Below are 11394 nucleotides of genomic sequence, written 5' to 3'. Positions count from 1 at the left end.
AGACCAGAAACAAGAACCGAAGAACATTAAAGACATTCCGGAAGTCCGCAACTTCCCAAACATCTTCCTAGAAGATCTTCCAGGAATCCCACCAGAACGCCAAGTCGAGTTCAAAATCGACTTAATTCACGGAGCTACTCCAGTAGCAAAGTCGTCTTACTGTCTAGCCCCAGTCAAGATGCAGGAATTGTCCAGTCAATTAAACGAACTGCTGAGCAAGGGCTTCATCAGACCAAGCTTCTCACCATGGGGAGCACCGGTCCTATTCGTGAAGAAGAAGGACGGATCTTTTCGCATGTGCATCGATTATCGGGAGGTGAACAAACTCACGATCAAGAACCGATATCCCCTACCGCGTATAGACGATCTATTCGACCAACTACGGGGAGCAAGCTACTTCTCAAAGATCGATCTAAGATCTGGTTATCACCAACTGCGAGTGCTGGAAGGAGACATCCCCACAACATCATTTTGAACACGCTATGGTCACTACGAGTTTGTAGTGATGCCCTTTGGATTGACAAATGCACCAGCAATGTTCATGGACTTGATGAACCGGGTATGTCGTCCCTTCCTGGATAAATTCGTGATCGTGTTCATAGATGAGATACTCATCTATTCAAGAAGCAAGGAAGAACACAACCAACACCTCTGCCAAGTCTTGGAAACATTGAGGGCAGAAAAACTATACGCAAAATTTTCAAAGTGTGAATTTTGGATTCAGGAAGTAGATTTCCTAGGTCACGTACTAAGCAAAGAGGGGATACACGTGGATCCTTCTAAGATCAAGGCAATAGAGAATTGGACGATCCCAAGAACCCCAACAGAAATCCGACAATTTTTGGGACTCGCCGGGTATTACCGAAGGTTCATACAAAACTTTTCGAAGATTGCTAAGCCACTTACCACCTTAACTCAGAAGAGTGTGACCTTCGACTGGGGAGAAAAACAAGATGTCGCGTTTCAAACACTGAAGCGAGCCTTATGTAGCGCGCCCATTCTAACCTTACCAGAGGGAACGGAGGACTTTGTGGTGTATTATGATGTGTCAAACCAAGGACTTGGGTGTGTTCTGATGCAACGAGGGAAGGTCATCGCCTACGCCTCAAGACAACTAAAGACGCACGAAGTAAACTACACAACGCACGATCTCGAGCTAGGAGCAGTCATTTTCACTCTAAAGATATGGAGGCGCTATCTCTACGACACAAAATGTACAATCTTCACCGATCATAAAAGCCTCTAGCATATCCTCAACCAGAAAGAACTCAACATGAGACAAAGACGGTGGGTAGAACTACTAAATGATTACGAATGCAAAATTCGATATCATCCCGGAAGGCTAACGTGGTGGCCGATGCACTCAGCCGGAAGGAATACTCGGGCCGCAGAGTGAAGTCTCTAACTATGATAATCCATTCACACCTGTCCTCGCAAATCAAGGAAGCCCAAATAGAAGCCTTAAAATCTGAAAATGTGACAGGGGAAGCCTTAAGGGGAATGGATAAGAAGCTTGAAGTCAAGAATGATGAAGTTCGTTACTTCATGGATCGGATCTGGACACCGAAGTTTGGCGGATTCAGAGAATTCGTCATGAACGAAGCCCATAAGACATGATACTCCATACATCCCGGCTTCGATAAGATGTATCTCGACCTCAAGAAACTGTATTGGTGGCCGAACATGAAAGCCGAAATTGCTACCTACGTGAGCAAATGTCTGACGTGCGCCAAAGTCAAGGTGGAATACCAAAAGCCCTCGGGATTGTTGCAACAACCAGAAATAACCGAATGGAAGTGGGAGTGGATAACCATGGATTTCATAACCAAATTACCCAAGACGGCAAGCGGACTCGACACCATCTGGGTGATCGTCGACAGGTTAACTAAATCAGCGCATTTCCTACCAATCAAAGAAACAGATAAATTGGAGAAACTAACTAGAACATACCTCAGATAGATTGTACGACTGCATGGTGTGCCCATATCCATTATCTCAGACCGAGATAGTATATTCACCTCAAGGTTCTGGCAGTCACTAAAAAAATCTTTAGGAACAAGACTAGACATGAGTACTGCTTATCACCCACAATCTGACGGCCAGAGTGAGAGAACCATACAAACCCTAGAGGATATGTTGAGATCTTGCGTAATCGATTTTGGCAAAGCATGGGACACCCATCTACCCTTGGTCGAGTTCTCGTACAACAATAGCTACCACACTAGCATCAAGGCTGCCCCGTTTGAAGCCCTCTACGGCCGTAAATGCAGATCACCTCTGTTTTGGGCTGAAGTAGGTGACACACAACTAGCAAAAGGACAAGCAACATATAACACGCACACTGGGCCAGAAATCATAAGGGAAACTACGGAGAAGATTGTTCAGATCCGGGAACGACTGAAAGCATCAAGGGACAGACAAAAGAGTTACGCGGATAAAAGACGGAAACCCTTGGAATTCCAGGTTGGAGACCATGTCCTGCTAAAAGTCTCACCCTGGAAAGGATTAATACGTTTCGGAAAGCGTGGGAAACTGAACCCAAGATACATTGGACCATTCGAGATCCTTGCCAGGATCGATCCGGTGGCTTACGAACTTCGATTACCTCAGGAACTCCACAACGTACACCCTACCTTTCACGTATCAAACCTAAACAAGTGATTGTCCGATGAGACCCTTGTCATCCCTCTAGACGAAATTGCAATAAATGAGAATCTCCAATTCGTGGAAGAACCAGTAGAGATCATGGATCGGGAAATTAAAAGGACTAAACAAAGCCGCATACCTATTGTAAAGGTCCACTGGAACGCCAAGCGAGGACCTGAATACACCTGGGAACGCGAGGATCAGATGAAACAAAAGTACCCGTATCTCTTCCCTAACCCGTGAACTCAGTCTTAGATTAAATTTCGGGAAGAAATTCCCCTAACGGGGGGATGATGTGACAACCCTATATTTTTCCAATAGAAATGTAACACTCAAAAGTCAAATACAACGAAAACTATTTGGAATCAACGAAATTAACCTCAAAAATAAAGTGTTCAAATATCTAAATTGGAATGCATCAAATGTTAGATATCATGCCAAGGTTTCCAAAAACATAAACAACATTCGAAACTGGGTTATATTGAAGAAACTATAACCACTCAAATATTTACGACACACCTGGTAAAACACTATTTAATGTAAAAAATGAAATTCCAATAAAATGCATTTTAGCCTTAAGTATCTAAAAAAAAGTTGTAGAGTTCGTTAAACTGTAAACGTACATAAAAAGATCGCCCAAATTGGACCTCGTATGAAGAAGTTACGAATTTTCTAAGTTTCGTAATAGTAGTAGAGAGCTAAAAACTCGAATTGAAGATCGATCGATATTTAGCTAACGCAACCTAAACGAGAGTTGAAGGTCTCCACAATAGGAGTAAGATGATAAAAAGACAAACGAAAACCGACGTCGGATAAAGAAACTATGAATTTTTAATGGACTTTAGCAGTCCCGACCTATTAAAAACATAGCATTAAAAATAAAGTCAAAACTAGCCGACGGAGTCTAAATGAAAGTTGTAAAGCATAATCTCACCTACACGTGGATATAAAGAACGTGAAAAACGGAGCCCGTACGCGAAAGTTACGGAATTTAGAAGATGGAAGCCAGAATTACGCCCAACGTAATTCAAGAGTACGCCCAGCGTACTCAGGTGCAGGGTCGAGTCCCATCGGCTGCAAGCTCTACGCCTAGCTAGACTCGAGTCGTAAGCCATGACGCAAAGTTACGCCCAGTGTAACCGAAGTACGCCCAGCATAACACGTACGCCCAGCGTACTCCGGTGGTACGCCCAGCGTACTCGCATTTTCAGCCCTATAAATAGAAGGCATAAGCTCCGGATTTTAGCACACCTCTCTCTAAATTTCACTCACTCTCACACACTCTTACGTACCAGAGGCCATCCCGACACCCTCGGTTCCACACTCGAGCCCTCGACGAAGGTTCTACGCTATCGAGATCCCCGAGAAGCTCGAAGACGCAACTTTCCGCGGTTGAAGTTCTGCTCGACTCTAGTCCCACTCTCTTCAAACCGAACAAGTGAGTTCATACCCCTACTTTTCAAGTCTTTTCATGTTTTAGGGGGGGGGGGGGGAATACAAGTATAATACAAGAAAACGTATCGTTTTATATAAACTTAAATGCAACAACTATCGTTACGTATAAAGTTTAGTATATCACCAAGTTATTTTTACCAAATGGAACATACTTTCTGAAAAACTATAATGGGTATAGTTTGCGAGTTATTCATACATTCTTACGTATACATCATGAAAAATGAAATACTTTCATCTAAAGTAAAATAAAGAATTTCTTATCGTAAATCTATTTATACTAAGTAATGTGAGATATTCAAACTTCAACGTACTCTTATGTAAGCATTTCAAGTCCTGTATTATAAGCCATAATCTCTTGGAGGGAGAGCGTGATACTTGTGTATAGATCTATACGGGATTGACAACCCCGCACCTAAACTGTTAGCTACAGTTAGACCGGCAGGTCTGGGGTGACAAGCTGAAAAATGTTGTTACAGGCAGTCTGTGTCAATAGTATGGTTATAAGACTCACACGAAAGTATAAAAACAAGCTTGATTTACGAGATTCATACATGCATTCAGTATTTACATTATTTTGAGTACAAAACTTATCTTTATCATTCAAATACGAAAGATACTAACGCCCTCCAACCTTGGGAACTTTTCAAACTATATGCGGAAAATATTGGATTTTCTAAAAACCACGTTCATCGATTTTCTTCCAAAAAGACATACTTTTCAGTACAAAACACTTATGAACTCACCAACTTTATTGTTGACACTTTTTCGAAACCACTTTTATTTCTCAGGGAATCAGTAATACAGGTAACTACCAGCTTTTGAAGGAGGAACGCTAAAGGCGTTTATTATTAAACATTTTACATCATCATCTTGTAATATTCTTTTGGAATCATGTATAACGCAAAAATGTACGTTTTTATTATATATATGATGGTTGTGTTACTTTCTTTACAATATTCAATTGTTATGATACTACGTGAAGTCATCCACCCCCGAATGTTTCCACCATTCTGGTTTGGGGGTGTGACACATTGGTATCAGAGCATTGTTTATAGTGAACTGAGTATATCGAACCACATAAGATATACAAACTATAAATGCAAAGGGGACCAAAAACCCTCTGACAAAACGTTTTCATAAACAATATATTTTCTTTTAAAAAAAATATACATTTTTACTCGCATGTATCGGTCTCGTATCATAACAAAGTTTTCTAAAAAGTATTAAGGCAAGTTGTGACACTACGATTGGGCCTCGAGGTATGTAATCAAATCGAGAATAAATATAGCCTGATCAACTATATTTATCCTGGATTTGACCAACGTACGTCGAGGAATGGTCGTAGTGGACAACAAGTCAAAAACTTACCAAATAAAATTTTTAGACTCGTAAATTTGAAATACTATAGGAGTATTGTTATAAAATAATAGGACAATGAAAAACCTGCACACCATAAGATGTAGTTAAACTTAGGATGTCGTTAAATAGAAATTTCTTTTCTTATAAAATTCTCATGTCTCATAATCACAAAGGCCCCAATTATGGCCCAATTTTCCAAATTGGGCCCAAACCCTCATATAGGTCTTACCCTAAGCCCATAAACATATTCTAGTCCATAAGATTATTCTTGGATGACCCATTAATAATCCAATTACCAAAGCCCAATGGAAAGGCCCAACTTAAGGCCCAAGTGAAATTAGGGTTTCACATAAAATGACGATTATGGTTAAGTGTTTCTCACTTAACCCATTAAAGACATAACCCACTAAGGACTTAATCCATTAAAACCAATATTGCTTAGATTAATTTCTACCAATGATTATTATTTAACATTTCAAGTTATTAAATAATTCCCGTATGTGTCCTGATAAATTCTCAAAATTAGGGTTTTATTGGCATTAGGGTTTTCCAAACCCTAATACTAGCCCATTTATCAATTTGTTAGGCCTTTAGGTCAATTAAGGCTTTATTGGGCCTATTAGGCCCACTAGAATGTCATTAAGCCCATTAGTCACATGCCTGGGCTTTTAGGTCCATTAAGCTTCATTGGGTCCATCAGGGCCTACTAGGCCCATTAGGGTTTCAAGCACCCCAAACGAATCAAACTCAACGAGGCAAGCACACCGCTACCTGACACGGCAGCCGGTGGCGGCAGCCACCACCCTACGGTGGTGGTTTGAGATTTCTATTATTATTTTGGCACCATTACAATGTACAACTCAATAATACACACACACACACACACACACTAATAATAACACACACGCACACACAAAACCACCCTTGTGGTGGCCGGTGGTGGTGGTGGGTTTTCCGGCCAACTAAGCACCCACATAACACCCCTTCACTGCAGAAATGAACACAAACGCACCAAAATACACATACATGGCGGCACATGGTAAGAACGACGACATCAGTGACGGACTACGGTGATAGCCGCCACCGTGAGGTGGTGGCGGCGGTTCTCTTGATTCCCAGTCGTGCATCCACATGCAAACATGATCTGAAACACACTCCCAAATGCGAAATGACCCACACAGCCGACTGAAACTAACACACACACAAAAACACAACCACTGCAAACAGTGGCAGCGACGTTGAACAAGAATCGGAGGGTGGTCGTCGGGGCGGCGGCAACGTGATTCCTTAGCGGTTTATAGCAGCAACAGGTGTCTAGTGCCCCGACGACATCCTTGCCTTTGAAGGGGATGGGCAGCAACGACGCCAACGAAGTTGGGACGCAACGCCGACGAAGAGACGACGACAGAAGAAGGATAGCGGCAACATGGTGACGATAACATCTCCGATCTCCAATCGGTGCAGCATTATTCGAACGATCTTAGTGTCTTTTCCCCAGCTACACACAACGTCTGGTCTTTGTCTTCCCGTCTTCAACGGTAGTGGGTGGTGGAACTCGAATAGGCAGCGATGGCAGACTGTTGAAGGTGGAGAGTGTATGCTGCTGATCCTCTTAGGGTTAGGGTTACGCAAAGCATATATACCTGGCTCGTATAAAAGTTTGCCATAATGTCAAGAATGGTCCCTCTGCCTTCCTTTTCTTTCAAAAAAATCCCCAATTTACCTTTTTAACCGCAGCCAACCAAAATCCATTCAAATTAAGTCCAAAATTTATTCTTTAGCCCCTGCTTCCATAAATCCTTTCATATTAGGTCCAAATGATACCAAATGCACCCTGTCTTCTAAAAATATTTGCAAAACAAGTCCAAAATTTACACTTGGACCTCCGAAAGTCTAAAATATATCATTTGGCTCCCCGAAACCAGCAATCCACTGAATAATATATATTTAAGGCGGCTATTCGCTCATCAATTTTTATTAATTTATTAATTATATAAACAGGATGTTACATACTATTCACATTGTTACTTCATAATTTGATCTTTGGATATGAAATCCTTATTCCTGATTCCTCGCGTTATTGTCTGCTTCGTCAAGGATCATTTAAAATGCTCCTGCTTTTGGTTGTGGCAGTGCATTTGGTCTTGCTCCTTCATTCTTCTTCGGGCAGTCTCGAGATAAATGCCCTTCTTCTCGACATTCATAAAAAACCCTCTTTTTGGATACACACTTGTTGGCGTAACGCCCTGTCTTTCCATATTTGCAACAAGTCACCTCTTTGTCGCATCTCTCATAATGCTTCAGTGGTACATTTGGCTTTGTAGCTTCTTCCCTCTTTGGACAGTCCTGCTTGAAGTGCCCTTCCTCATTACATTCATAACATACCCTTTCGTCGAATGGACATTCGTCGGCGTAATGATCATGCTTTCCACACTTAAAACATGTCACCTCCTCATTACTTTTTCTAGAGTTTTTCTTTTTTCATTTTCCGCACCATTTTTCTTTACCTCCTATTTTTCTAGACTTCGAGAACATGTTGCTCTTGTCAGACCTTGAAGACCCCTCAAGGTTCCTCTTCTTGCCAACTTCAACCTTGTTGGCGATACTACCGTTGATCACTTCTTCGACTGACTTAGCAACCATGTCACAACTAGGAATTTGATGCCTTGTAAACATTAAACAATGATAATAAATGTGAGTTAACAATGTGAAAACATGTATGATGCTTATTCAATAACAACAAAACTTCATCAAATACTTCATTCAAGCACTACAAATAGTCAACAAAGAATTGGAAAACCCTTGAAATCCTGGTTTAAGTCCATTTTGGGCTAGGATTTCCTTATTGGTCCTAATGGACCAATAAGTTTCCAATTTAACTATCTTGAACCTAGAACCCTCAAATGGGCCCTAATTGGACCCATATACATGAAACTTAATATTTTGGGCCTTATAAGCCTAAAATGAACTAGGTTATCTTTAATGGGCCTTATTGGACCATAACAACTTTAAATTATCCCTAATAGGTCATAAAAATCATTCTTTGATTTTTATTGGGCCAAAAATCATCTAACTTAACCATAAAATGGGCTTAAGCATACAAGGCCCAATTATTTTTCCTTCCTCTCTCCATTCTCGGCCCAAACCACAAAAGAAAGGAAGGGTTGACTTTTCATTTGCCACTTCACTAATATTTGATGGATTTCCATGCAAAATCTCATGCTTCCAAGTAACCATCCTATCATCTACTCTCTCTTCTCTCCTCTCTTTCATTCTCTCGGCCAAACACAACACAAACACACACACACACATTTCACTCAAAACTCTCTCAAGGAAACTCTCTTCACTCTCCACCAAATTTTTGAGATTTAGGAAGCTTTCAAGTAGATTATCCCAAAAATTCATCCTCTAAGGTAAGATATTGCTTGGATCCATGATCTAGCTACTTCATCTCATCAAAAATCTCTTCGAAATCTATTCAAACTTGTGATCTTGCATCTTAGAAGCCTCTAAATTCGAGATCTTCCAAGAAGACTTGCTAGGAACGAAACTTTCTTCATTTCTCTTTTCAAAACTGAAACTACAACTCAAGGTGAGCTTCATACCCCTCTTTTTTCGGTTTTCATGTGTTTTATGGGGGAGAATACAAGAAAACATGTAGATCTATGTGTATGTGTATGTTATGTGTGATTTTATGCATGTATGTGTATTTTTATGTGTTTTTGTGATAAACATGTAAATAAAAAGGGGTGAATCTCGAGATCTATGATATGAGAAGGGAAACAAACATAATCTAAGTTATTTTACACTAAACAAGTCAAGAACAATAACTTATAAGATTATGATGAACATATGTCAACATAAAAATCCATTTTTGGGCTTAAAATGTCAAATATACAAAACTAGGGTTAAAAATGGTCAAGTCACGGTTTCTTAAGGGCCAAAAGAGTCAAAATAGTTTCCATAATTGTTTTTCTGAATAATAAATTTTTCAAAGGACTTGAAATGTAAATTTTTAGCTTAATGGGCTAATTTTGGGCTTTTTGGCCCAATAAGCCTAAAATTGCGAAAAATGACAATTTAAGGGGCTGAAATGAAACTTTCTTCAAAACAGGGGATAAATAGCGTAATAAAACTATTTCAAGGGTCAAAAATGCTTTTCACTACCAAAAAGGACCAAAAATGTAAAGTTTTTGGATTTTGGGCCAAACTGTAAAAGTTACAAAAAATGGGGTTTTAACCGAGAAATACCATTCTTGAAGGGCTGAATCTGTTAACAAAATAAGTTTTGGGTTAAAACTGTCTTTTCAACAAATTTATGATGCAAAAGTGTCAAGAAAATGTTTTAAAGACTAAAAATGAAATTCTTTTATATAAAGGACTAAAATTGTTATTTTTATAAAAAGAAAGGTAGTGAAAAGGTCAAACTTCTACTTTTAAACAAATTAATTCATTAAGCCAAAATATAAAAATTCAAGACTACCGACAAAACGAAAAACGAATACACGTTTAACCCCAAATATCGTTATAAACGAATCGATTCGGTATCGAATCAATACAAAAACAATAATCGTTAAATCAAACACTTCAATAGATACGCGATAACTACGATGAGTAAACTTACAAACTTTGGGGTTGAGAGTTTCAAATCATGCTTGATGGATCTTGCAAGTCCATCAAAATGATCTTTGGGCCCAAAGGGATAATGCTTATATGTTATTGGGCCTCCTATGGCCCAATTCCGTGTAAAAGGACTTTCAATAGCTTTTATATGCTATTGGGCCCTAGTGGCCCATTAGTAAGGCTAGTAAGGTCAAAGTAATCAAATACGAGTTGGACCATCGTGTCTTTCGCATCCCGGACAGCCTAAGGTACTTACGATGGTAGCAGGACATAGTGCTCCTCTTCTCTTCGTTCGCTAAGGCTTATGAGAAATCAAAGTAGACGAAATTAGGAAGATATTCAATGTGGAGTAATCAATATTCATTGGATATGACGATACAAAAATCAGTAATCACGGATACCTTTCAACATCGGGTTTTCCGGGGAATTCAATACTACTCGCTCAAAATTTTTATAACTATAATACAAAATACCCTTCATATATATGTTTTTGAAATCATTCATGCATCAACTTATGGATCTTCACACTTTGATAAACAAAAGTCTTTTCTGAAAATATCGGATTTTCTGGGTTTTACAAACTACACAAATCATTTTATCACAACATTGCTTATGAACTCACCAACATTTCATATGTTGACGTTTTTCCAAAATAACTTGTATTCTTAGGTAACAGGTAGTCGGAAGGGTAATATGAAGTAATGTTAGGATGTTATGTTGTTGAAAACACTCAAACAATTTATGTTATGAATGTGTAATGTTAAAACAATATACTTGATGTGAACAATTCCAGTTGTAATATATTGATGCATGGTGATGTTTATGTTATGATTCATGTATATTCATTGTGATGATATTCAATTAAAGTCACGCGAACCCTCAGACGTTTCCGCCGTCTGGTTCGGGGGTGTGACAAACCCCGATAGTTATCTGAAGAGTAGGTGCATGGCGTATTGGCACAGTAAGTTCGTCCTTACTTTATTGAAGTAAACATTTTGTCTCTTCCATCTGTTGATCCAACATCGTCCGTACCATTGCTTGTACTCCTGCCATCGTGATTGGCTCATGTGTAGCTGTTATTTCTGATGCACTCTCAATCACGTGTGGCTCAGACTGCGGGTTATCGTTTCCTAATCCATTTTGCGTGCTTGCCATTTCAGTATATACACAAAGTTAGGAGAATTTAGATCTCTATTTCGATAGACGTTCAAATCATCCTTATCAATCCGAAATGTTTACATGCTAGTTCTAATATCGTATTCATACGCTTAGAATCCTAAACACATAAGGTTTCCAGATCTGGTCGGCAAC

Source organism: Lactuca serriola, chromosome 4 (assembly GCF_051521515.1).
Source record: "Lactuca serriola cultivar US96UC23 chromosome 4, Lser_US96UC23_V15, whole genome shotgun sequence".
NCBI lineage: Eukaryota > Viridiplantae > Streptophyta > Magnoliopsida > Asterales > Asteraceae > Lactuca > Lactuca serriola.
Note: the sequence above shows the minus strand (reverse complement) of the source record.